Raw genomic sequence first — 26,452 nt, forward strand, 5'->3', positions numbered from 1 at the left:
GAACAGATGTGGATGTTTAAAACACTTTAACACTTTTTTTTCACTCTACCCTTCATATTACATACTACTTCATATTAGAGTTAAATGCCCGCTAGCCTCCACCCCGAAAGCCAGCGCCTTCGCCGGCTCCCCTTTGGCTGCGTCTATTGCGGTATCGCTTCTCGGCCTTTTGGCTAAGATCAAGTGTAGTATCTGTTCTTATCAGTTTAATGTCTGATACGTCTCCTACCCGGGGACTATACGTTAAATGGATTTTTGACCTTCGGAAATGGAAGCGGAGCTTGCTCCTTCCACTCCATGCATCGACGTGGTATTGCAGTGTTTCCATGAACGGTGCGCTCCCCTTCTCGGGGACAAATAAGTTAGGTAAAAAACAGAATTTGTTTCTTTTGTGCGTGAATGACAGAGTGTTTTTTAATTCGTGTGTTTTAAAAGTGCTGTGTATTCGTTGGCATTATTGGTTTAACGAAAAGCTTGCATGGAAATGAACACGCTGATAACGAAATGTTTTTGTAATGTATTTAATTATTTTCCTTACAGTTTGCGGAGGTGATACCAGGACGAATTAAACAGCCTCGACACAGCTGAAGGCGCAAGAAAATCGTACGAGACAGTTTGGGATGTTAAAAACACCTGAAAACTTTTTTTCCACTACCCTTCATACTACAGCGGTCGAAAAACCACAGCAACGTCGACACGCCTGGAAGCATAGCTGTATTTGTTTAAGACAACGGGTAAAGTATTTTCTTGATTACCTAAATGACTTGCAGTAAGAAAATATTTTAATTTATAATGATAACTCTGTCATCATTTATTCATCCTCGTGTTGTTTTCAACCTGTATGCATTCGTATTTTGGAGGTGACACGATGACGACTTAAACATCATCGACACAGCTGAAAAAGCGAACGAGACAGATTGGGATGTTCAAAACACCTGAAAACTTTTTTTTTCACTGTACTACAGCTGTCGAAGAACCACAGCAACGTCGGCAGATCTGGAAGCATAGCTGTATTTGTTTAACTCACAACGACAACGGGTAAGTCATTGAGCCCTTGTGTTTTTATTTATCCACGTTCTAAAATTGCTATGCTTTCGTTGTTTCTCGATTGCTCTGTACATTTCTTTGTTTCTATTCCACGTAAAGTTACTTTGTAATAACGAAACGATATATTGAAATGCGCTATTTAAATCCATTTGATTTAAATTGTTTCACGTTTTTCTCTCTGCACGGTTTAACCGGGCTGGAAACGGAAAATGGGTAGATCTCGAAGAATATTTGGTTTCAGACCTGGCTTCGTGCGCCTTTCCACCTGGTCACACACAGTAATGAAATGGTAGTCGGACGGCCTTCGGGGGCGCCGTCGATGCGATCGGTCACAGGAAGATGCGGCCGTCTGGCCTCAAAGGCTGTTGCTCATACTTACCTGGCAGGGGAGATACCATGATCATGAAGGTGGTTCACCCAGGGCGAGGCTCAGCCATTGCACTCCGGTTGTGCTGACCCTTTGCGAATTCCCCAAATGTGGGAATCTCGACTGCAAAATTTCTGATAGTGGGGGACTGCGTTCGCGCTCTCCCCTGGCCTTTGTGTTAAAAATAGATTCGTTTGTCTTTTTACGGAAAATCCAAGAGACGCCTAACCACGGCACAAGAACGCATTGGTCATCAAAAAGCGGCTATTAAACGACTACATAACTTCTAATAGACCGCGAATATGTGTCTAGGCTAAAACAAGGCTTAATTTGGGCTGTCAGTGAAAATCTAATAGACGTTTGACCGTTCCCCAAGTATAGACTGGCCATTAAATAGAACCACAATCAAACAGCTACATGTCTAAGAGACATTCAACAAAATAATGCTTAGATGATTCTTTTACTTACAATGTAAGCGGTTCTCAGGAATGGCAATCATCCAAACTAATAAATTATAAAGCTTTTAAAAGAAAATGACAACCGTTAAACAACCTAGACAACGTTGGGCAGTACAAAATGCTTAGAAATACAAGACAAAACGAAATATTGTACATGAATGTACATTAAAACAAGCCAACAAATCTGCCAATGGGCTAAGACAATTTTTCTTGAATTAGGTGTTTAAATCTAGATTTGTTTCTAACCCCATTGGCAGATTTATTTGCTTGTTTTAAGCCCAAATTCACTTAAATTTTATGTTTTTTCTCCCGAAAGGCTAGGCTTATTTTCTTATGTCCTTTTGCTCATCAAAATAATGCATCTTATTTTAAGACTTTTTAGATATTTGCATAGTTAAAAAGGATTTTTTGTGCAATGTATTCATTCATTCGCTACCCTTCATACTACAGCTGTCGAAAAACCACAGCAACGTCGACAGACCTGGAAGCAAAGCTGTATTTGTTTAACTTGCAAAGACAACGGGTAAAGTATTTTCTTGATTACCTAAATGACTTGCAGTAAGAAAATATTTCAATTTATAATAATGATAAATCTGTCATCATTTACTCATCCTCGTGTTGTTTTAAACCTGTATGCGTTCGTTTTTTCTGATTAACACAAAAGAAGATATTTTGAGGAATGATGGTAAACCCACAGCAGATAGTGACCATTGACTTCCATAGTAGGAATAAAAAAATATGATGAAATTTAATAGGTACCATCGACTGTGTGCTAACCATCATTTTTCAAAATATTTTCTTCATCATTTATCACGATACTTCCAAAATATTTTTTTCCTACTATGGAAGTCAATGATAATGTATTTCATTATTTGCTTTACAAGCCTGAAAATGATAGGTTGGAATCCAGGCGACAGGATTCTATGGTAGTCAAAAACAGGCAAACAAGTAAAATAATCACCATTTACTTTTAAAGCATTTTGAAAATTGCTTGCTTATGCTGGGAGTAAAGGTATTTAATGCAGTGCGCATCCTGTTTAAAAGGTAAGGTATGATTCTTTTAAAGCTGACACATTTGCCACATTAAAATAACAGAAATGTACTGTTTCAACATTTTGGAGCCGGTGTGTCTGTGTTCTTGGGGCACATCTAAATGTAAGAGCAGAATTGCTTAATATTCTTCTCTATTTCTTGTATAGGTCAATTATGAGTGAAGAACCGTTCACCAAATGAAGACCACAGCCAGGTGACGGGATTGTGTGGTAATCACAAACAGGTTGAAAATTGAAGTTCTGTGTGTTCTTTTTGTACTTTATTTCTGCAGGTAAGCACCATACCGTAAGCTTCATTCCCTTTATAACAGGCAAGGTTCATACTGTTTTATTCTTTTATACTGTTTTATTTTAAATCATTCAGTAAATGCAAAGTTAAACCGATGGTGTTTTTAATCTAGATTTGAAAGTGCCTACTGTTGAAACACATCTGATCTCATCTGAAGCTGATTCCAGCTATACAGGTTCATACTGTTGTATTCTTTTATACTGTTTTATTCGTACTGTTTTAAATCATTCAGTAAATGCAAAGTTAAACCGATCATACTGTTGTATTCTTTTATACTGTTTTATTCGTACTGTTTTAAATCATTCAGTAAATGCAAAGTTAAACCGATCATACTGTTGTATTCTTTTATACTGTTTTATTCGTACTGTTTTAAATCATTCAGTAAATGCAAAGTTAAACCGATGTGTTTTTAATCTAGATTCAAAAGTGTCTTCTGTTGAAACACATCTGATCTCATTTGAAAGCTGATTCCAGCTACAGGTTCATACTGTTGTATTCTTTTATACTGTTTTATTCGTTCTGTTTTAAATCATTCAGTAAATGCAAAGTTAAACCGATCATACTGTTGTATTCTTTTATAATGTTTTATTCGTACTGTTTATTCAGTAAATGCAAAGTTAAACCGTTGTGTCTTTAATCTAGATTTAAAAGTGCCTACTGTTGAAACACATCTGATCTCATCTGAAAGCTGATTCCAGCTACAGGTTTATACTGTTGTATTCTTTTATACTGTTTCATTCGTACTGTTTCAAATTCTTCAGTAAATGCAAAGTTAAACCGATGTGTCTTTAAATCTAGATTTAAAAGTGCCTACTGTTGAAACACATCTGATCTCATCTGAAAGCTGATTCCAGCTACAGGTTCATACTGTTGTATTCTTTTATACTGTTTTATTCGTACTGTTTTAAATCATTCAGTAAATGCAAAGTTAAACCGATCATACTGTTGTATTCTTTTATACTGTTTTATTCGTACTGTTTTATATTCTTCAGTAAATGCAAAGTTAAATCGATGTGTCTTTAATCTAGGTTTAAAAGTGCCCACTGTTGAAACACATCTGATCTCATTTGAAAGCTGATTCCAGCTACAGGTTCATACTGTTGTATTCTTTTATACTGTTTCATTCGTACTGTTTTAAATCATTCAGTAAATGCAAAGTTAAACTGATGTGTTTTTAATCTAGGTTTAAAAGTGCCTACTGTTGAAACACATCTGATCTCATCCGAAAGCTGATTCCAGCTACAGGTTCATACTGTTGTATTCTTTTATACTGTTTCATTCGTACTGTTTTAAATCATTCAGTAAATGCAAAGTTAAACCGTCGTGTTTTTCATCTAGATTTAAAAGTGTCTACCGTTGAAACACATCTGATCTCTTCTGAAAGCTGATTCCAGCTCCAGGTGGCATATTAACTGAATGCTGATGCACCTTGTATTTCGATTGCTTTGTATGCTTGAAACATGTGAAGAATTGACAATAAATAATCTTTATCAAGTGTTATACATTAAAAAGTGGATAAGTAACAAAAATGTCACTCCTGACAGCTGATAAATTAATGTTTTTTTATAGCACCATTGAGGCGAGCACTTTTCAAGGCAAGATTCTTTATAGAACCTTATAAAAAGTTTCCATATAGTACCAAAAAACGGGTTCTGCTGTGGTTACATGCTGAGGAACCCTTATTTGGTACTTTTTAGGAGCATTTGTCTTAAGAGTGTTGCATAGGTTCGAAACTTTCAAACTTGAAACCAAATAGAAGGGTCACACTGTTTTTTTTTGTGGAGTGGACATGAACAAGCTGCAGGCATTCAAATGTTATTTGTAATTTATTGTCTTATTTCATATTTAAAAAATAGCTATACAACTGGTGTTCCTCAATTTTAGGGCCTATTTTGTTTAGTATATCAGTTTTGTTCAGTTTTTTATGTGCATGCAAAAAGCAATCAGCAGGCAAATTAACTGAAGCTTTACCTTCATGTTCTTTTTGTGTAAGTGATAACTGTTTCTGTATGTATTTTATGTATTTGTATGTTTTTTACACGTATAGAGTGAAATGCACACGGTGAGGAATGGACCCAGACCTTCAGTGCCAGACCTCTGACCCGTTAACCTCCATCCCGACAGCCAGCGCCTTCTCCGGCTCCCATTGCGGTATCGCTTCTCGGCTTTTTGGACAAGAACAAGTGGACACCGGGGACTACAAGTTTAAATGGATTTTTGACCTTCGGAAATGGAAGCGAGGCTTGCTCCGTCCACTCCGTTCATCGACTCGGGCGCTTTCCGGGCACAAATAAGGTGAGTTTAAAACCAGAGTTTGCTTCTTTTGTGCGTGGTTGCCAGTTTGGTTTCCAATCCGTGATCTATATGATGTTGCGCGTTCTATAATATGTTTCTCGTTCGCTCAGTACTTTTGTGTGTTTCTATTCCACGTAAAGCTAACACCAAAACGATTGTGGAGAGCGCTATATAGATTGTTTTCAAAGAAAAAACAACAACGAGAAACAAACCCATGTTAAAATGGGTCAAATTATTTAGGCGGAGCACGCTGTCGCGTTGAACAAAGACAATGGCGCGTGCACACAACGAATGTGTATTGTGGAAAAGTTTGGCCCATATGCAGGTTCGCATGTGTCTTCGGTGGATACTAAAAAGATAAACATCTGCCCGGTGATCTAGTTTGTAGACAATATTTTTATATATGCAATCGAAGTGAATTTAAACAAGCAAAAAATCGGCCAGTGGGGTAGGACAGTTTTTCTTGAAATAGTATTTATGGGAAAAGTTCACGACTTTTTTTCTTACCCTTTAGGCAGATTTATTTGCTTGTTTTAAGCATAAAATAATCATAAACAGGAAAACGAATTGTATAGGCGGAGCACACGGGTTTTTTTTTCGTTCAAAGAAAAAAAGCAGCGTGGCACGAAGGAATGTTTGACTGAAATGGAATTTCGCCCTCTATTTTCCTTACAAACATAAACCAAAGAGAAGGGCCAGATGGCATCGTGTTGTACCTTGTATTCGGTGATTGAAATCGAAAAAAAAATCGAATAGATCTATATATAAACACAATTGTTTTGTTGAACAGAGACAATGGCGGCATGCTCCAGCGTCGCCTATATGCCCATTTCACAAAATGGCGGCTTTGACCGGAAGTAGGGAAAACATTTTACTGTAATGACGGGGGTCGTTGTCCAAAGTGTGCCCATTTGAAGAAGTACATACACGTTTTACTTCTCATTTCTTTAGACTGAATAATTGTTTCTTATTAATTCCAAAGTATGTGACGTGATGATCTAATCGTATGTGTTATTCCTCGTTTGCTTGCATGTGTAACCTTTGGTTAAAGGTATGAAAAGGAACCGACTAGGTCACCTGGGTTATTTATTCACACAGGAAAATAGATTGAACCCAAGAGAAAAAATAAACAAACAAAAAAGTTACAAAAATATGAAAAGGACCCTGCTGGTTCGGATGGGATTAAAGACAGAGACGTGACTCTCCAAAAATAGTACAAATTTATTTTTTACAGAAAGTGCTTAAAAATATTTAAAAGATAAAATTTACGGCCCACCGGTTATTTACCCACAATTGGAGAGACTAGATTAAATCCACTTTTTAACAGAAGGGACAAACCACACAGCAAATCAGTGCATAGTTCTTAAAAGCAGTGACGAACCAAAAATAAACCAAAACACACAAACATACTCTCGCCTTCTGTTTAAGTCTCAAAAACCACCGCTCAGATATTACATGTGGAAATAGTTATATAAATGGTACATACACTTATATACACACGTAAAGAAAGAAAAAAACTGCAGGACAGCAAAATACAGTTAACTCCCGATGACTATTTAAACAGCGTCCAAGCGGCTCACGGAGCAAAAATACAAAGCCTTTTAGTTTAATAAACTTCCACAAAAAATAAATATCAAATCCTTACGCAAACATGTATGCGACGAGACTTAAATCATGCAAAACATGAATGGTAACCAGACGTGCTTGTTGTGTACAGGGAGTGCATTTATTTGTAAACTTTTGCTAAATCAAAATGGTTTATTTTTTATTTTACTTTTTTACCTGGGTTTTTGGGAATACTTTTATATATTTCACAGCTATATAATTGGTTATAATAACGCACTTTTTGTTTATGAGCACGTTGAAATACATTAACACAGGATAATGCGGCAACAAATCAAATGTGCATTTAAATGCAACAAGCAAAATAAATAAAGCAAATCCATGCAAGCAAACGAGGAATAAAACACACCGCGATTAGAAAATCAGATCGCATACTTTGTAATTGAAAATAAATAATAATTAATTCTAAAGAAATAAGAAGTAAAATGTGTAAGTATTCCTCAAAATGTGCTTTGGACCAAGACCCCGTTCATCACAGCAAACGGGAGCAGACCCGAATAGGTATGTCTAGTTGTTTTATTTAAAATTTCCAGCCGTCTGTAAATTCATGTTTGGAAGAAAAAAGTAAATTAAGGTCTGTCTTGCTGTTATTGTCTTGTTTTCTAGTAAATATCTGACAATTCTTAAATCGAGATGCATTTACTTGTTACGCAAAGTGGCTTAAGATGTTATGTATTGTAATAATTGAAATAAATTACAAAAATCAACAGGTTTATATTTAAAACAAGTAAAAATATCTGCTGGCGGGGTAAGAAAAATAAACTTAATTTCAGTTTCAACTGAATTCAATAATAAACTCAATTTAGGTTTATTTCCCTTAACCCACTGGCATATATTTTTACTTGATTTAGGCCTTAACCTATTACATTTTAGAATTGATTTCAGTAAACAAGACTTAAAATCTAAGCCACTTTGCTTAACAAGAAAATGCATCTCGATTTAAGAATTATTTTTTTACTCGAAAACAGGAAAAAAGTAGCAAGTAAACGAACAGATTTGGATGTTAAAACACTTAAACACTTTTTTCACTCTACCCTTCATATTACAGCTGTCGAAAAACCACAGCAACGTCGACAGACCTGGAAGCATAGCTGTTTGCTTGTTGCGTTTAAATGGACATTTGATTTCTTTACCAGCATTGGATTTAGACCATTCAATGAGAATAGTTAACAGCGTTCATTATGATTGATAAGCCCTTAATGGAGAATGAAGTCTGCATACATTAAAAGCCTTATTTTATTCCAAAATGTATGCGACGAAACTTAAATCACGCAAAATATGAATGGTAACGAGACGTGCTTGTTGTGTACAGGGAGTGCATTTATTTGTAAACTTTTGCTAAATCAAAATGGTTTATTTTTTATTTGCTTTTTTTACCTGGGTTTTACCAGGTTCGCATTCCGGACATTTTTAATCCACAGTGTATGCAGTTATTTAGTAGAAAATGATATGCTGTTTTTTGGTAGAATTTTGTGTGAGCTAAAGAAAGTGATGCCAACCCAGCAAATACAAAAACGTTATAAAAACGTTTTGTGTTTGCTGGGAATACTTTTATATATTTCGCAGCTATATAATGAATTATAATAACGCACTTAGGCGGAGCACACGGGTTTTTTTTTCGTTCAAAGAAAAAAAGCAGCGTGGCACGAAGGAATGTTTGACTGAAATGGAATTTCGCCCTCTATTTTCCTTACAAACATAAACCAGAGAGAAGGGCCAGATGGCATCGTGTTGTACCTTGTATTCGGTGATTGAAATCGAAAAAAAATCGAATAGATCTATATATAAACACAATTGTTTTGTTGAACAGAGACAATGGCGGCATGCTCCAGCGTCGCCTATATGCCCATTTCACAAAATGGCGGCTTTGACCGGAAGTAGGGAAACATTTTACTGTAATGACGGGGGTCGTTGTCCAAAGTGTGCCCATTTGAAGAAGTACATACACGTTTTACTTCTCATTTCTTTAGACTGAATAATTGTTTCTTATTAATTCCAAAGTATGTGACGTGATGATCTAATCGTATGTGTTATTCCTCGTTTGCTTGCATGTGTAACCTTTGGTTAAAGGTATGAAAAGGAACCGACTAGGTCACCTGGGTTATTTATTCACACAGGAAAATAGATTGAACCCAAGAGAAAAAATAAACAAACAAAAAAGTTACAAAAATATGAAAAGGACCCTGCTGGTTCGGATGGGATTAAAGACAGAGACGTGACTCTCCAAAAATAGTACAAATTTATTTTTTACAGAAAGTGCTTAAAAATATTTAAAAGATAAAATTTACGGCCCACCGGTTATTTACCCACAATTGGAGAGACTAGATTAAATCCACTTTTTAACAGAAGGGACAAACCACACAGCAAATCAGTGCATAGTTCTTAAAAGCAGTGACGAACCAAAAATAAACCAAAACACACAAACATACTCTCGCCTTCTGTTTAAGTCTCAAAAACCACCGCTCAGATATTACATGTGGAAATAGTTATATAAATGGTACATACACTTATATACACACGTAAAGAAAGAAAAAAACTGCAGGACAGCAAAATACAGTTAACTCCCGATGACTATTTAAACAGCGTCCAAGCGGCTCACGGAGCAAAAATACAAAGCCTTTTAGTTTAATAAACTTCCACAAAAAATAAATATCAAATCCTTACGCAAACATGTATGCGACGAGACTTAAATCATGCAAAACATGAATGGTAACCAGACGTGCTTGTTGTGTACAGGGAGTGCATTTATTTGTAAACTTTTGCTAAATCAAAATGGTTTATTTTTTATTTTACTTTTTTACCTGGGTTTTTGGGAATACTTTTATATATTTCACAGCTATATAATTGGTTATAATAACGCACTTTTTGTTTATAAGCACGTTGAAATACATTAACACAGGATAATGCGGCAACAAATCAAATGTGCATTTAAATGCAACAAGCAAAATAAATAAAGCAAATCCATGCAAGCAAACGAGGAATAAAACACACCGCGATTAGAAAATCAGATCGCATACTTTGTAATTGAAAATAAATAATAATTAATTCTAAAGAAATAAGAAGTAAAATGTGTAAGTATTCCTCAAAATGTGCTTTGGACTAAGACCCCCTTCATCACAGCAAACGGGAGCAGACCCGAATAGGTATGTCTAGTTATTTTGTTTAAAATTTCCAGCCGTCTGTAAATTCATGTTTGGAAGTTTTTGTCTTGTTTTCTAGTAAATATCTGACCATTCTTAAATCGAGATGCATTTACTTGTTAAGCAAAGTGGCTTAAGATATTATGTGTTGTAATAATTGAAATACATTCTAAAAAGCAACAGGTTTATATTTAAAACAAGTAAAAATATCTGCCGGTGGGGTAAGAAAAATAAACTTAATTTCTGTTCCAACTTAATGCAATAATAAACTCAATTTAGGTTTATTTCCCTTAAACCACTGGCATATATTTTTACTTGATTTAGGCCTTAACCTATTACATTTTAGAATTTATTTCAGTAAACAAGACTTAAAATCTAAGCCACTTTGCTTAAGAAAATGCATCTCGATTTAAGAATTCTTTTTTACTCGAAAACAGGAAAAAAATACAAAGTAAACGAACAGATTTGGATGTTTAAAACACTTTAACACTTTTTTTTCACTCTACCCTTCATATTACATACTACTTCATATTAGAGTTAAATGCCCGCTAGCCTCCACCCCGAAAGCCAGCGCCTTCGCCGGCTCCCCTTTGGCTGCGTCTATTGCGGTATCGCTTCTCGGCCTTTTGGCTAAGATCAAGTGTAGTATCTGTTCTTATCAGTTTAGGAGGACTAAAAACAGAACATACAAGTAAAAGCAATGGTAAAATTACAGCTTTAAAAATCAACACTTTTCCATGTAATGTCAACTGTCTCTGTCCCCAAAACCCCAGTCTTTTCCTAACTTTCCCTAACAAGTCAGTCCAGTTTCCCCGTCCACCACCCTCCTTGTCAAATTTAACTCCTAAAATTTTTAGGTCTGTTTCTTTAAAATCCACATCCAGTCCTCCTGTGTCAATGTTTCCCCACGGCCCGAAGAGCAGGGCCTCAGACTTACTTCTGTTGAGTTTAGCGCCTGAGGCCCGACCGTACCAGTCAGTCAAGTCCATTGCTCTTCGTAAAGATAAAACATCAGTTGTTAAAAGGGTTACGTCATCCATATATAAAACACAGGTCGCTGTCAGTCCACCAGTCCCAGGCACGTCTAGTCCTTTAATCCATTTATCGCTTCTCAAGATCTGTGCCAGTGGTTCCATACATGCCACATACAGGAGGGGAGATAAAGGACACCCCTGACGGACGCCGCTGCATATATTTACAGCTTTGGAAAGATGCCCGTTAACTAGAATTCTGCTGACTAAGCCGTTGTACAGCAATCCCACCCAAGCTATGAATCTCCCTGGGAAACCCATTTTTTCCAGTACCTGAAACAGGTACTTGTGCGAGACCCGGTCGAATGCTTTTTCAAAATCTAAATTTAGGACTGCTAGCCGAATGTTTCTGTCTCTCGCAAAACAGATGGCATCTCTAATCAGCACCAGACTGTCCGTGATCTTCCTCCCGGGCACAGCACATGCTTGATCCGGGTGGATTACGTCCTCTAAAACAGTAGACATTCGTGTTGCTAAAATTTTACTAAAAAGTTTAATGTCAAAATTTAAAAGTGTGATTGGTCGCCACGTCTTAAGGTCAGTCTTGTCTCCTTTCTTATGTAAAAGTGAAACTATCCCTATTCTGAAGCTGTCAGGAAGTTTGTCTAGAGTCTCAAATTCCTTAAAAACCGTCAATAAATCATGTGCTAAAATATCCCAAAACGTCACATAAAACTCCAGGGGGAGTCCATCCATTCCTGGGGACTTCCCTCGTTTAAAACCTTTAAGAGCAGTATGTAATTCTAAAATGGTTAAATCTTGAGATAAAAACACATTTTCACAACTTACCTTTTTTTCTACAAACTCTAAAACTTCCTTTATTGTCTCGTTTTCTACTTCTTTATTGCAATATAAACTTTCATAGAATTCCGTCACTCCATTTAAAATTTCTTTTGTTGTATGCACTTCCCTCCCACCTGTTTTTAGTGATGTTATTGCTTTAGCCTTTGTAACAATCTTCTTAAAAAAATATCTGGTGCATTTTTCCCCTTCCTCAATATCTCTTTCTCTACTTCTTAAAATTACTCCTTTGCTTTGAGTTTCACTTAAAGCTGACATTTCCTCTTTAACTTCTTTGATTTCTTGACTAAAATCCAATCCTTCATTTAAAAGATTAAAATACCTCTGCAGTCTTTTTTGCAGCCCCATCATGCGTCTTTTCTCCCTGTCTTTTTTCATCTTTCCTATTTTTCTAAAAAATTGCCTTGTCCTGTCTTTTACCATCTCCCACCATTGTGTACGTGAATCATAAAAGTCTTGGAGGGTCTGCCATTGGCTAAACTGCTCCCTATATTCTCTAACTACCTCCTCATCCTCGAGAAGGGAACAGTTCAGCTTCCACAGCCCTCCCCCTACCGTCACACCAGTGGGCAGTGAAAGGGTGCAAGACAGCATCATGTGATCAGAAAAGAACAGGGGGGTCAATGTAGCATCGGTTGGCGGGCAGTCTCTTGTAAAAACATAGTCGATTCGAGAGGCTTTAGTGCCATCACCACTGAACCAGGTGAAGCCCTCCTCTCTCTGATGCATTAGTTTAAAACAGTCGACTAACTTAAAATCTCTCACTAAACCCTGCAATAAAACCGATGTTTTATCTACCTTAAAATCTTCCCCTACCCTCTTCCTATCCTTTTGGCTTAAAACACAATTAAAATCCCCTGCCACCACCAGGGGAGCCCTACCTAGCATGTGAGGCTGCAAAACCTCTAAAAGTTCATGCCTTTCATTTTTATCTGTAAAACCATACACGTTGAGAATCTTAAAATCCCTGTCGAAAAAAGTCAGATTTGCTAAAATGGCCCGTCCGTCCCTCACCACCGTGCTGCCCTTCACCAAGATGTTAGGATTATTTATTAAAATTGCAACACCATCTGATTTATTAAAATTTGATCCACTCCACAGTGAGGGTCCTGGGGTCCATAGTTCCTCCCACCTTCTGTAATTAGTTAAAAAGGGCAGAGAACACTCTTGCAATAAAAACACATCTGACTTAAAAGACTTTAAAAGGGATAAAACACTCTGTGCTCGGATGTTAGTCCTCACACTTCTCACATTGATTGTAGAGACAGTGAGGGCCATGAGCAGTAAGGTTTTAAAAAGCATGAACTTTAAAAGAGAAACATTGTATGTTCTGTTTTTAGTCCTCCTAAACAATTTTTTACAGACGTGGAGAGGGCCGTGTTTTATTTCCTGTGGGGGTCCAAATGGGAACGTCTAAAGAGAGAGGTCGTAAAGAAAAGACCAGAAAATGGTGGGATAGGCCTCCCAGACCCACAACTGTTTTTAACAAGCCGATTTACTGCACTGCACATTAGTTATGCAGTGACCCCATCCAACGAGAACAAGACGACAGCTATGGTCAGATATTGGATGGGGTCCTACCTGAGATTTTTAAAAGTTTTACCAGTTGATTTAAAAACTCCAGTATCTTTTAATTTGCCCCAACAGTACAGTTTTATCAAGACATTTTTAAAGAAATATATTTTAGAGACTCAAGATGTAAATATTTTAACAAATCACAAATCTCTTGTCTCTCTTGTACAGGACCAGGAGTCAGTGAGCCCAGTTCCAGGCCTCACTTTAGAGGAGGCCAAACAAGTATGGAGGAACGCTGCCCACCCCGCTCTTCAGAACAGACACAAAGATTTGGCGTGGTTGGTGGCCCATGAGATCCTCCCAGTCAGGGCGGTAATGCACTCCCGGGGTATGGCCAAGAACCCAGTCTGTCCACAGACTGGGTGTAATCTACCAGAGACTGTTCGACATCTGCTCTGGGAGTGCGGTAATGCGAGGGACCTGTGGGCCAGAACCGGTCCCCTGTTTTTCCCGTGCCTGCCAGCAGGTGGGGTCCAGATGGACTACAAGCTCGCAGTCCTGGGGGTGGGTCTGGGCCTGAGGGTGTTGTCAGCACAAGAGTTCACCTCGCTCTGGCTCACCCTAAATGCCATTAAGGACACCATCTGGACCACCAGGAACCTGCTGGTGGGGAAACGTGTTACGGTGCCCCTCCACGCACGCGAGCGGATGGTCAGAACGGTGTTGCAGGGGCACCGGACATAATCATTCGGACGAAGGGGCCGGGGTCACACAGGGAGGTCCCCGCTTGCCACCGTGCCGGGCTGCCCGTAGATGCACCCAGACCACCACCGGCTACGGGAACAGCGGGCCGGAGGGTGGGGATCTCCGCTGGGCACCAGGGAAAAAATAAAAATAAAAAAGTTTGTTCTGTAGAGTGGGGGGATGGCCACGTTGGTAAGGGCTCACCCCGGCCCTGGACAATAAAGGACTTTTTAAATTGATTTAGGTTGTTGTTTTATAATTGTTTAAAACTTCATGCATTGTTTTATTCTTAAACTCATTGGCTTTTTACCCTTTTAACACCCAGAAAAGATTTTAATAGTCCTATCTCTTTAAAAAAGTCTTAAATGTTATGTATTGTCTGACGTTTTAAAGATATTTTATTGAAATTAATGACTGTGACTGTGAATGTGAGTGTTTCTTTAAAGCCATGTTTGTTTTTGGAAAAAAGATGTGATGACAATAAAAAAATTTTCGAAAGAAAAATCTGTTCTTATCAGTTTAATGTCTGATACGTCTCCTACCCGGGGACTATACGTTAAATGGATTTTTGACCTTCGGAAATGGAAGCGGAGCTTGCTCCTTCCACTCCATGCATCGACGTGGTATTGCAGTGTTTCCATGAACGGTGCGCTCCCCTTCTCGGGGACAAATAAGTTAGGTAAAAAACAGAATTTGTTTCTTTTGTGCGTGAATGACAGAGTGTTTTTTAATTCGTGTGTTTTAAAAGTGCTGTGTATTCGTTGGCATTATTGGTTTAACGAAAAGCTTGCATGGAAATGAACACGCTGATAACGAAATGTTTTTGTAATGTATTTAATTATTTTCCTTACAGTTTGCGGAGGTGATACCAGGACGAATTAAACAGCCTCGACACAGCTGAAGGCGCAAGAAAATCGTACGAGACAGTTTGGGATGTTAAAAACACCTGAAAACTTTTTTTCCACTACCCTTCATACTACAGCGGTCGAAAAACCACAGCAACGTCGACACGCCTGGAAGCATAGCTGTATTTGTTTAAGACAACGGGTAAAGTATTTTCTTGATTACCTAAATGACTTGCAGTAAGAAAATATTTTAATTTATAATGATAACTCTGTCATCATTTATTCATCCTCGTGTTGTTTTCAACCTGTATGCATTCGTATTTTGGAGGTGACACGATGACGACTTAAACATCATCGACACAGCTGAAAAAGCGAACGAGACAGATTGGGATGTTCAAAACACCTGAAAACTTTTTTTTTCACTGTACTACAGCTGTCGAAGAACCACAGCAACGTCGGCAGATCTGGAAGCATAGCTGTATTTGTTTAACTCACAACGACAACGGGTAAGTCATTGAGCCCTTGTGTTTTTATTTATCCACGTTCTAAAATTGCTATGCTTTCGTTGTTTCTCGATTGCTCTGTACATTTCTTTGTTTCTATTCCACGTAAAGTTACTTTGTAATAACGAAACGATATATTGAAATGCGCTATTTAAATCCATTTGATTTAAATTGTTTCACGTTTTTCTCTCTGCACGGTTTAACCGGGCTGGAAACGGAAAATGGGTAGATCTCGAAGAATATTTGGTTTCAGACCTGGCTTCGTGCGCCTTTCCACCTGGTCACACACAGTAATGAAATGGTAGTCGGACGGCCTTCGGGGGCGCCGTCGATGCGATCGGTCACAGGAAGATGCGGCCGTCTGGCCTCAAATGGCGCTTTTCCATTGCATAGTACCCCACGGTTTAGTTTAGTTTGGGTCGGGTCAGCTCACCTCACTTTGGCGTGGTTAGCTTTTCCATCGAGTTTAGTATCACTTCGCAGTGGGAGGAATTATAGGCGTGTCGTTATATTTGCGCTGCATACGGCTGTGACATCATACAAGAGAGAGCGTCCTTGTACATTCCCATACATTTATTTATTTATCAGTCCGCCACAAAATTAAAATTGGCCACCACAAATAGATGTTTACTTTGCACATCGCGTTTATAACTACCTCTCTCTCACATAACAGTTTCTGTTCAAACACCCGTGGCGTCTGTCGACGGCGCTCCGCTGAGCCTCAATGAAGTTGCATTAAAGCATAAATAATACTGACGTGCACGTCGCGAATGTGCCGCCACAAAATTAAAATTGGCCACCACAAATAGAAGTTTACTTTGCACATCGCGTTTATAACTACCTCTCTCTCACATAACAGTTTCTGTTCAAACACCCGTGGCGTCTGTCGACGGCGCTCCGCTGAGCCTCAATGAAGTTGCATTAAAGCATAAATAATACTGACGTGCACGTCGCGAATGTGCCGCCACAAAATTAAAATTGGCCACCACAAATAGAAGTTTACTTTGCACATCGCGTTTATAACTACCTCTCTCTCACATAACAGTTTCTGTTCAAACACCCGTGGCGTCTGTCGACGGCGCTCCGCTGAGCCTCAATGAAGTTGCATTAAAGCATAAATAATACTGACGTGCACGTCGCGAATGTGCCGCCACAAACTGCAAGTCTGGAAAAAACTTTTATGTGTTCCTGATTCACAACCTGTGGACGTTTTTAATCGCTAAAAGGGTGTTTGGAAACTTAAAACAGAGCACAGATGACAACATGTTTGCTCGAGACAGCGCAAGTTAGCAGCAAGCTTAAGCTAAAGCTAATATTTTACATAATAGGATGACGGCGCCGATGACGATTCTCTCAGACCAATCAGTGAACTACAGTGTTTACGCGTCACGTTTGGTATCAGCTCGGGTCGCTTGGAACCCCAACCGAGGTGGTACGAAAAAAAGTATCGGGTACTACGAAGTGATCCCAATGGAAAAGCTCCCAAAAGTAAGCTGACCCGACCCAAACTAAACCAAACCGTGGGGTACTATGCAATGGAAAAGCGCCAAAAGGCTGTTGCTCATACTTACCTGGCAGGGGAGATACCATGATCATGAAGGTGGTTCACCCAGGGCGAGGCTCAGCCATTGCACTCCGGTTGTGCTGACCCTTTGCGAATTCCCCAAATGTGGGAATCTCGACTGCAAAATTTCTGATAGTGGGGGACTGCGTTCGCGCTCTCCCCTGGCCTTTGTGTTAAAAATAGATTCGTTTGTCTTTTTACGGAAAATCCAAGAGACGCCTAACCACGGCACAAGAACGCATTGGTCATCAAAAAGCGGCTATTAAACGACTACATAACTTCTAATAGACCGCGAATATGTGTCTAGGCTAAAACAAGGCTTAATTTGGGCTGTCAGTGAAAATCTAATAGACGTTTGACCGTTCCCCAAGTATAGACTGGCCATTAAATAGAACCACAATCAAACAGCTACATGTCTAAGAGACATTCAACAAAATAATGCTTAGATGATTCTTTTACTTACAATGTAAGCGGTTCTCAGGAATGGCAATCATCCAAACTAATAAATTATAAAGCTTTTAAAAGAAAATGACAACCGTTAAACAACCTAGACAACGTTGGGCAGTACAAAATGCTTAGAAATACAAGACAAAACGAAATATTGTACATGAATGTACATTAAAACAAGCCAACAAATCTGCCAATGGGCTAAGACAATTTTTCTTGAATTAGGTGTTTAAATCTAGATTTGTTTCTAACCCCTTTGGCAGATTTATTTGCTTGTTTTAAGCCCAAATTCACTTAAATTTTATGTTTTTTCTCCCGAAAGGCTAGGCTTATTTTCTTATGTCCTTTTGCTCATCAAAATAATGCATCTTATTTTAAGACTTTTTAGATATTTGCATAGTTAAAAAGGATTTTTTGTGCAATGTATTCATTCATTCGCTACCCTTCATACTACAGCTGTCGAAAAACCACAGCAACGTCGACAGACCTGGAAGCAAAGCTGTATTTGTTTAACTTGCAAAGACAACGGGTAAAGTATTTTCTTGATTACCTAAATGACTTGCAGTAAGAAAATATTTCAATTTATAATAATGATAATTCTGTCATCATTTACTCATCCTCGTGTTGTTTTAAACCTGTATGCGTTTGTTTTTTCTGATTAACACAAAAGAAGATATTTTGAGGAATGATGGTAAACCCACAGCAGATAGTGACCATTGACTTCCATAGTAGGAATAAAAAAATATGATGAAATTTAATAGGTACCATCGACTGTGTGCTAACCATAATTTTTCAAAATATTTTCTTCATCATTTATCACGATAATTCCAAAATATTTTTTTTCCTACTATGGAAGTCAATGATAATGTATTTCATTATTTGCTTTACAAGCCTGAAAATGATAGGTTGGAATCCAGGCGACAGGATTCTATGGTAGTCAAAAACAGGCAAACAAGTAAAATAATTACCATTTACTTTTAAAGCATTTTGAAATTTGCTTGCTTATGCTGGGAGTAAAGGTATTTAATGCAGTGCGCATCCTGTTTAAAAGGTAAGGTATGATTCTTTTAAAGCTGACACATTTGCCACATTAAAATAACAGAAATGTACTGTTTCAACATTTTGGAGCCGGTGTGTCTGTGTTCTTGGGGCACATCTAAATGTAAGAGCAGAATTGCTTAATATTCTTCTCTATTTCTTGTATAGGTCAATTATGAGTGAAGAACCGTTCACCAAATGAAGACCACAGCCAGGTGACGGGATTGTGTGGTAATCACAAACAGGTTGAAAATTGAAGTTCTGTGTGTTCTTTTTGTACTTTATTTCTGCAGGTAAGCACCATACCGTAAGCTTCATTCCCTTTATAACAGGTAAGGTTCATACTGTTTTATTCTTTTATACTGTTTTATTTTAAATCATTCAGTAAATGCAAAGTTAAACCGATGGTGTTTTTAATCTAGATTTGAAAGTGCCTACTGTTGAAACACATCTGATCTCATCTGAAGCTGATTCCAGCTATACAGGTTCATACTGTTGTATTCTTTTATACTGTTTTATTCGTACTGTTTTAAATCATTCAGTAAATCTAAAGTTAAACCGATCATACTGTTGTATTCTTTTAAACTGTTTTATTCGTACTGTTTTAAATCATTCAGTAAATGCAAAGTTAAACCGATCATACTGTTGTATTCTTTTATACTGTTTTATTCGTACTGTTTTAAATCATTCAGTAAATGCAAAGTTAAACCGATGTGTTTTTAATCTAGATTTTAAAGTGTCTTCTGTTGAAACACATCTGATCTCATTTGAAAGCTGATTCCAGCTACAGGTTCATACTGTTGTATTCTTTTATACTGTTTTATTCGTTCTGTTTTAAATCATTCAGTAAATGCAAAGTTAAACCGATCATACTGTTGTATTCTTTTATAATGTTTTATTCGTACTGTTTATTCAGTAAATGCAAAGTTAAACCGTTGTGTCTTTAATCTAGATTTAAAAGTGCCTACTGTTGAAACACATCTGATCTCATCTGAAAGCTGATTCCAGCTACAGGTTTATACTGTTGTATTCTTTTATACTGTTTCATTCGTACTGTTTCAAATTCTTCAGTAAATGCAAAGTTAAACCGATGTGTCTTTAAATCTAGATTTAAAAGTGCCTACTGTTGAAACACATCTGATCTCATCTGAAAGCTGATTCCAGCTACAGGTTCATACTGTTGTATTCTTTTATACTGTTTTATTCGTACTGTTTTAAATCATTCAGTAAATGCAAAGTTAAACCGATCATACTGTTGTATTCTTTTATAATGTTTTATTCGTACTGTTTATTCAGTAAATGCAAAGTTAAACCGTTGTGTCTTTAATCTAGATTTAAAAGTGCCTACTGTTGAAACACATCTGATCTCATCTGAAAGCTGATTCCAGCTACAGGTTTATACTGTTGTATTCTTTTATACTGTTTTATTCGTACTGTTTTATATTCTTCAGTAAATGCAAAGTTAAATCGATGTGTCTTTAATCTAGGTTTAAAAGTGCCCACTGTTGAAACACATCTGATCTCATTTGAAAGCTGATTCCAGCTACAGGTTCATACTGTTGTATTCTTTTATACTGTTTCATTCGTACTGTTTTAAATCATTCAGTAAATGCAAAGTTAAACTGATGTGTTTTTAATCTAGGTTTAAAAGTGCCTACTGTTGAAACACATCTGATCTCATCCGAAAGCTGATTCCAGCTACAGGTTCATACTGTTGTATTCTTTTATACTGTTTCATTCGTACTGTTTTAAATCATTCAGTAAATGCAAAGTTAAACCGTCGTGTTTTTCATCTAGATTTAAAAGTGTCTACCGTTGAAACACATCTGATCTCTTCTGAAAGCTGATTCCAGCTCCAGGTGGCATATTAACTGAATGCTGATGCACCTTGTATTTCGATTGCTTTGTATGCTTGAAACATGTGAAGAATTGACAATAAATAATCTTTATCAAGTGTTATACATTAAAAAGTGGATAAGTAACAAAAATGTCACTCCTGACAGCTGATAAATTAATGTTTTTTTATAGCACCATTGAGGCGAGCACTTTTCAAGGCAAGATTCTTTATAGAACCTTATAAAAAGTTTCCATATAGTACCAAAAAACGGGTTCTGCTGTGGTTACATGCTGAGGAACCCTTATTTGGTACTTTTTAGGAGCATTTGTCTTAAGAGTGTTGCATAGGTTCGAAACTTTCAAACTTGAAACCAAATAGAAGGGTCACACTGTTTTTTTTTTGTGGAGTGGACATGAACAAGCTGCAGGCATTCAAATGTTATTTGTAATTTATTGTCTTATTTCATATTTAAAAAATAGCTATACAACTGGTGTTCCTCAATTTTAGGGCCTATTTTGTTTAGTATATCAGTTTTGTTCAGTTTTTTATGTGCATGCAAAAAGCAATCAGCAAGCAAATTAACTGAAGCTTTACCTTCATGTTCTTTTTGTGTAAGTGATAACTGTTTCTGTATGTATTTTATGTATTTGTATGTTTTTTACACGTATAGAGTGAAATGCACACGGTGAGGAATGGACCCAGACCTTCAGTGCCAGACCTCTGACCCGTTAACCTCCATCCCGACAGCCAGCGCCTTCTCCGGCTCCCATTGCGGTATCGCTTCTCGGCTTTTTGGACAAGAACAAGTGGACACCGGGGACTACAAGTTTAAATGGATTTTTGACCTTCGGAAATGGAAGCGAGGCTTGCTCCGTCCACTCCGTTCATCGACTCGGGCGCTTTCCGGGCACAAATAAGGTGAGTTTAAAACCAGAGTTTGCTTCTTTTGTGCGTGGTTGCCAGTTTGGTTTCCAATCCGTGATCTATATGATGTTGCGCGTTCTATAATATGTTTCTCGTTCGCTCAGTACTTTTGTGTGTTTCTATTCCACGTAAAGCTAACACCAAAACGATTGTGGAGAGCGCTATATAGATTGTTTTCAAAGAAAAAACAACAACGAGAAACAAACCCATGTTAAAATGGGTCAAATTATTTAGGCGGAGCACGCTGTCGCGTTGAACAAAGACAATGGCGCGTGCACACAACGAATGTGTATTGTGGAAAAGTTTGGCCCATATGCAGGTTCCCATGTGTCTTCGGTGGATACTAAAAAGATAAACATCTGCCCGGTGATCTAGTTTGTAGACAATATTTTTATATATGCAATCGAAGTGAATTTAAACAAGCAAAAAATCGGCCAGTGGGGTAGGACAGTTTTTCTTGAAATAGTATTTATGGGAAAAGTTCACGACTTTTTTTCTTACCCTTTAGGCAGATTTATTTGCTTGTTTTAAGCATAAAATAATCATAAACAGGAAAACGAATTGTATAGGCGGAGCACACGGGTTTTTTTTTTCGTTCAAAGAAAAAAAGCAGCGTGGCACGAAGGAATGTTTGACTGAAATGGAATTTCGCCCTCTATTTTCCTTACAAACATAAACCAGAGAGAAGGGCCAGATGGCATCGTGTTGTACCTTGTATTCGGTGATTGAAATCGAAAAAAAAATCGAATAGATCTATATATAAACACAATTGTTTTGTTGAACAGAGACAATGGCGGCATGCTCCAGCGTCGCCTATATGCCCATTTCACAAAATGGCGGCTTTGACCGGAAGTAGGGAAAACATTTTACTGTAATGACGGGGGTCGTTGTCCAAAGTGTGCCCATTTGAAGAAGTACATACACGTTTTACTTCTCATTTCTTTAGACTGAATAATTGTTTCTTATTAATTCCAAAGTATGTGACGTGATGATCTAATCGTATGTGTTATTCCTCGTTTGCTTGCATGTGTAACCTTTGGTTAAAGGTATGAAAAGGAACCGACTAGGTCACCTGGGTTATTTATTCACACAGGAAAATAGATTGAACCCAAGAGAAAAAATAAACAAACAAAAAAGTTACAAAAATATGAAAAGGACCCTGCTGGTTCGGATGGGATTAAAGACAGAGACGTGACTCTCCAAAAATAGTACAAATTTATTTTTTACAGAAAGTGCTTAAAAATATTTAAAAGATAAAATTTACGGCCCACCGGTTATTTACCCACAATTGGAGAGACTAGATTAAATCCACTTTTTAACAGAAGGGACAAACCACACAGCAAATCAGTGCATAGTTCTTAAAAGCAGTGACGAACCAAAAATAAACCAAAACACACAAACATACTCTCGCCTTCTGTTTAAGTCTCAAAAACCACCGCTCAGATATTACATGTGGAAATAGTTATATAAATGGTACATACACTTATATACACACGTAAAGAAAGAAAAAAACTGCAGGACAGCAAAATACAGTTAACTCCCGATGACTATTTAAACAGCGTCCAAGCGGCTCACGGAGCAAAAATACAAAGCCTTTTAGTTTAATAAACTTCCACAAAAAATAAATATCAAATCCTTACGCAAACATGTATGCGACGAGACTTAAATCATGCAAAACATGAATGGTAACCAGACGTGCTTGTTGTGTACAGGGAGTGCATTTATTTGTAAACTTTTGCTAAATCAAAATGGTTTATTTTTTATTTTACTTTTTTACCTGGGTTTTTGGGAATACTTTTATATATTTCACAGCTATATAATTGGTTATAATAACGCACTTTTTGTTTATGAGCACGTTGAAATACATTAACACAGGATAATGCGGCAACAAATCAAATGTGCATTTAAATGCAACAAGCAAAATAAATAAAGCAAATCCATGCAAGCAAACGAGGAATAAAACACACCGCGATTAGAAAATCAGATCGCATACTTTGTAATTGAAAATAAATAATAATTAATTCTAAAGAAATAAGAAGTAAAATGTGTAAGTATTCCTCAAAATGTGCTTTGGACCAAGACCCCGTTCATCACAGCAAACGGGAGCAGACCCGAATAGGTATGTCTAGTTGTTTTATTTAAAATGTCCAGCCGTCTGTAAATTCATGTTTGGAAGAAAAAAGTAAATTAAGGTCTGTCTTGCTGTTATTGTCTTGTTTTCTAGTAAATATCTGACAATTCTTAAATCGAGATGCATTTACTTGTTACGCAAAGTGGCTTAAGATGTTATGTATTGTAATAATTGAAATAAATTACAAAAATCAACAGGTTTATATTTAAAACAAGTAAAAATATCTGCCGGCGGGGTAAGAAAAATAAACTTAATTTCAGTTTCAACTTAATTCAATAATAAACTCAATTTAGGTTTATTTCCCTTAACCCACTGGCATATATTTTTACTTGATTTAGGCCTTAACCTATTACATTTTAGAATTGATTTCAGTAAACAAGACTTAAAATCTAAGCCACTTTGCTTAACAAGAAAATGCATCTCGATTTAAGAATTATTTTTTTACTCGAAAACAGGAAAAAAGTAGCAAGTAAACGAACAGATTTGGATGTTTAAAACACTTAAACACTTTTTTCACTCTACCCTTCATATTACAGCTGTCGAAAAACCACAGCAACGTCGACAGACCTGGGGCCCGTACCATGAAAATGGTTAAACAAACTCAGGGTTACAGGATTAGTTTCAGGTTGACAAAACCAAGCCAATGTGCAGGCCTTGTTGGTAAAAGCTATTTTCATGGTACCCAAAACCCAGGATTTGCACAAACTAATCCTAAACAAAGCTGGCTAACCAACTAAACCAGCTTCATGGTATAGGCCCCTGGAAGCATAGCTGTTTGCTTGTTGCGTTTAAATGGACATTTGATTTCTTTACCAGCATTGGATTTAGACCATTCAATGAGAATAGTTAACAGCGTTCATTATGATTGATAAGCCCTTAATGGAGAATGAAGTCTGCATACATTAAAAGCCTTATTTTATTCCAAAATGTATGCGACGAAACTTAAATCACGCAAAATATGAATGGTAACGAGACGTGCTTGTTGTGTACAGGGAGTGCATTTATTTGTAAACTTTTGCTAAATCAAAATGGTTTATTTTTATTTGCTTTTTTTACCTGGGTTTTACCAGGTTCGCATTCCGGACATTTTTAATCCACAGTGTATGCAGTTATTTAGTAGAAAATGATATGCTGTTTTTTGGTAGAATTTTGTGTGAGCTAAAGAAAGTGATGCCAACCCAGCAAATACAAAAACGTTATAAAAACGTTTTGTGTTTGCTGGGAATACTTTTATATATTTCGCAGCTATATAATGAATTATAATAACGCACTTAGGCGGAGCACACGGGTTTTTTTTTCGTTCAAAGAAAAAAAGCAGCGTGGCACGAAGGAATGTTTGACTGAAATGGAATTTCGCCCTCTATTTTCCTTACAAACATAAACCAGAGAGAAGGGCCAGATGGCATCGTGTTGTACCTTGTATTCGGTGATTGAAATCGAAAAAAAATCGAATAGATCTATATATAAACACAATTGTTTTGTTGAACAGAGACAATGGCGGCATGCTCCAGCGTCGCCTATATGCCCATTTCACAAAATGGCGGCTTTGACCGGAAGTAGGGAAACATTTTACTGTAATGACGGGGGTCGTTGTCCAAAGTGTGCCCATTTGAAGAAGTACATACACGTTTTACTTCTCATTTCTTTAGACTGAATAATTGTTTCTTATTAATTCCAAAGTATGTGACGTGATGATCTAATCGTATGTGTTATTCCTCGTTTGCTTGCATGTGTAACCTTTGGTTAAAGGTATGAAAAGGAACCGACTAGGTCACCTGGGTTATTTATTCACACAGGAAAATAGATTGAACCCAAGAGAAAAAATAAACAAACAAAAAAGTTACAAAAATATGAAAAGGACCCTGCTGGTTCGGATGGGATTAAAGACAGAGACGTGACTCTCCAAAAATAGTACAAATTTATTTTTTACAGAAAGTGCTTAAAAATATTTAAAAGATAAAATTTACGGCCCACCGGTTATTTACCCACAATTGGAGAGACTAGATTAAATCCACTTTTTAACAGAAGGGACAAACCACACAGCAAATCAGTGCATAGTTCTTAAAAGCAGTGACGAACCAAAAATAAACCAAAACACACAAACATACTCTCGCCTTCTGTTTAAGTCTCAAAAACCACCGCTCAGATATTACATGTGGAAATAGTTATATAAATGGTACATACACTTATATACACACGTAAAGAAAGAAAAAAACTGCAGGACAGCAAAATACAGTTAACTCCCGATGACTATTTAAACAGCGTCCAAGCGGCTCACGGAGCAAAAATACAAAGCCTTTTAGTTTAATAAACTTCCACAAAAAATAAATATCAAATCCTTACGCAAACATGTATGCGACGAGACTTAAATCATGCAAAACATGAATGGTAACCAGACGTGCTTGTTGTGTACAGGGAGTGCATTTATTTGTAAACTTTTGCTAAATCAAAATGGTTTATTTTTTATTTTACTTTTTTACCTGGGTTTTTGGGAATACTTTTATATATTTCACAGCTATATAATTGGTTATAATAACGCACTTTTTGTTTATAAGCACGTTGAAATACATTAACACAGGATAATGCGGCAACAAATCAAATGTGCATTTAAATGCAACAAGCAAAATAAATAAAGCAAATCCATGCAAGCAAACGAGGAATAAAACACACCGCGATCAGAAAATCAGATCGCATACTTTGTAATTGAAAATAAATAATAATTAATTCTAAAGAAATAAGAAGTAAAATGTGTAAGTATTCCTCAAAATGTGCTTTGGACTAAGACCCCCTTCATCACAGCA

General features: G+C 37.1%; 3 non-coding genes and 2 pseudogenes across 3 annotated transcripts; all 5 read left to right on the forward strand.

The window, feature by feature from the left end:
* Positions 1–153: 153 nt before the first annotated feature.
* On the forward strand, positions 154–344 carry LOC141363478 (U2 spliceosomal RNA). Its single transcript, XR_012368970.1, has one exon. It is a non-coding gene; the product is annotated as a U2 spliceosomal RNA (small nuclear RNA).
* Positions 345–1,418: 1,074 nt separating this feature from the next.
* Positions 1,419–1,583, forward strand: LOC141363467 (U1 spliceosomal RNA). The gene has a single exon (XR_012368958.1). It is a non-coding gene; the product is annotated as a U1 spliceosomal RNA (small nuclear RNA).
* Positions 1,584–10,881: 9,298 nt separating this feature from the next.
* On the forward strand, positions 10,882–11,005 carry LOC141363430 (U2 spliceosomal RNA; annotated as a pseudogene).
* A 3,837-nt stretch (positions 11,006–14,842) lies between these two features.
* Positions 14,843–15,019, forward strand: LOC129435128 (U2 spliceosomal RNA; annotated as a pseudogene).
* Positions 15,020–17,273: 2,254 nt separating this feature from the next.
* Positions 17,274–17,438, forward strand: LOC129435127 (U1 spliceosomal RNA). The gene has a single exon (XR_008641132.1). It is a non-coding gene; the product is annotated as a U1 spliceosomal RNA (small nuclear RNA).
* The last annotated feature ends 9,014 nt before the right edge of the window (positions 17,439–26,452 follow it).

Source organism: Misgurnus anguillicaudatus, unplaced genomic scaffold, assembly GCF_027580225.2.
Source record: "Misgurnus anguillicaudatus unplaced genomic scaffold, ASM2758022v2 HiC_scaffold_34, whole genome shotgun sequence".
NCBI lineage: Eukaryota > Metazoa > Chordata > Actinopteri > Cypriniformes > Cobitidae > Misgurnus > Misgurnus anguillicaudatus.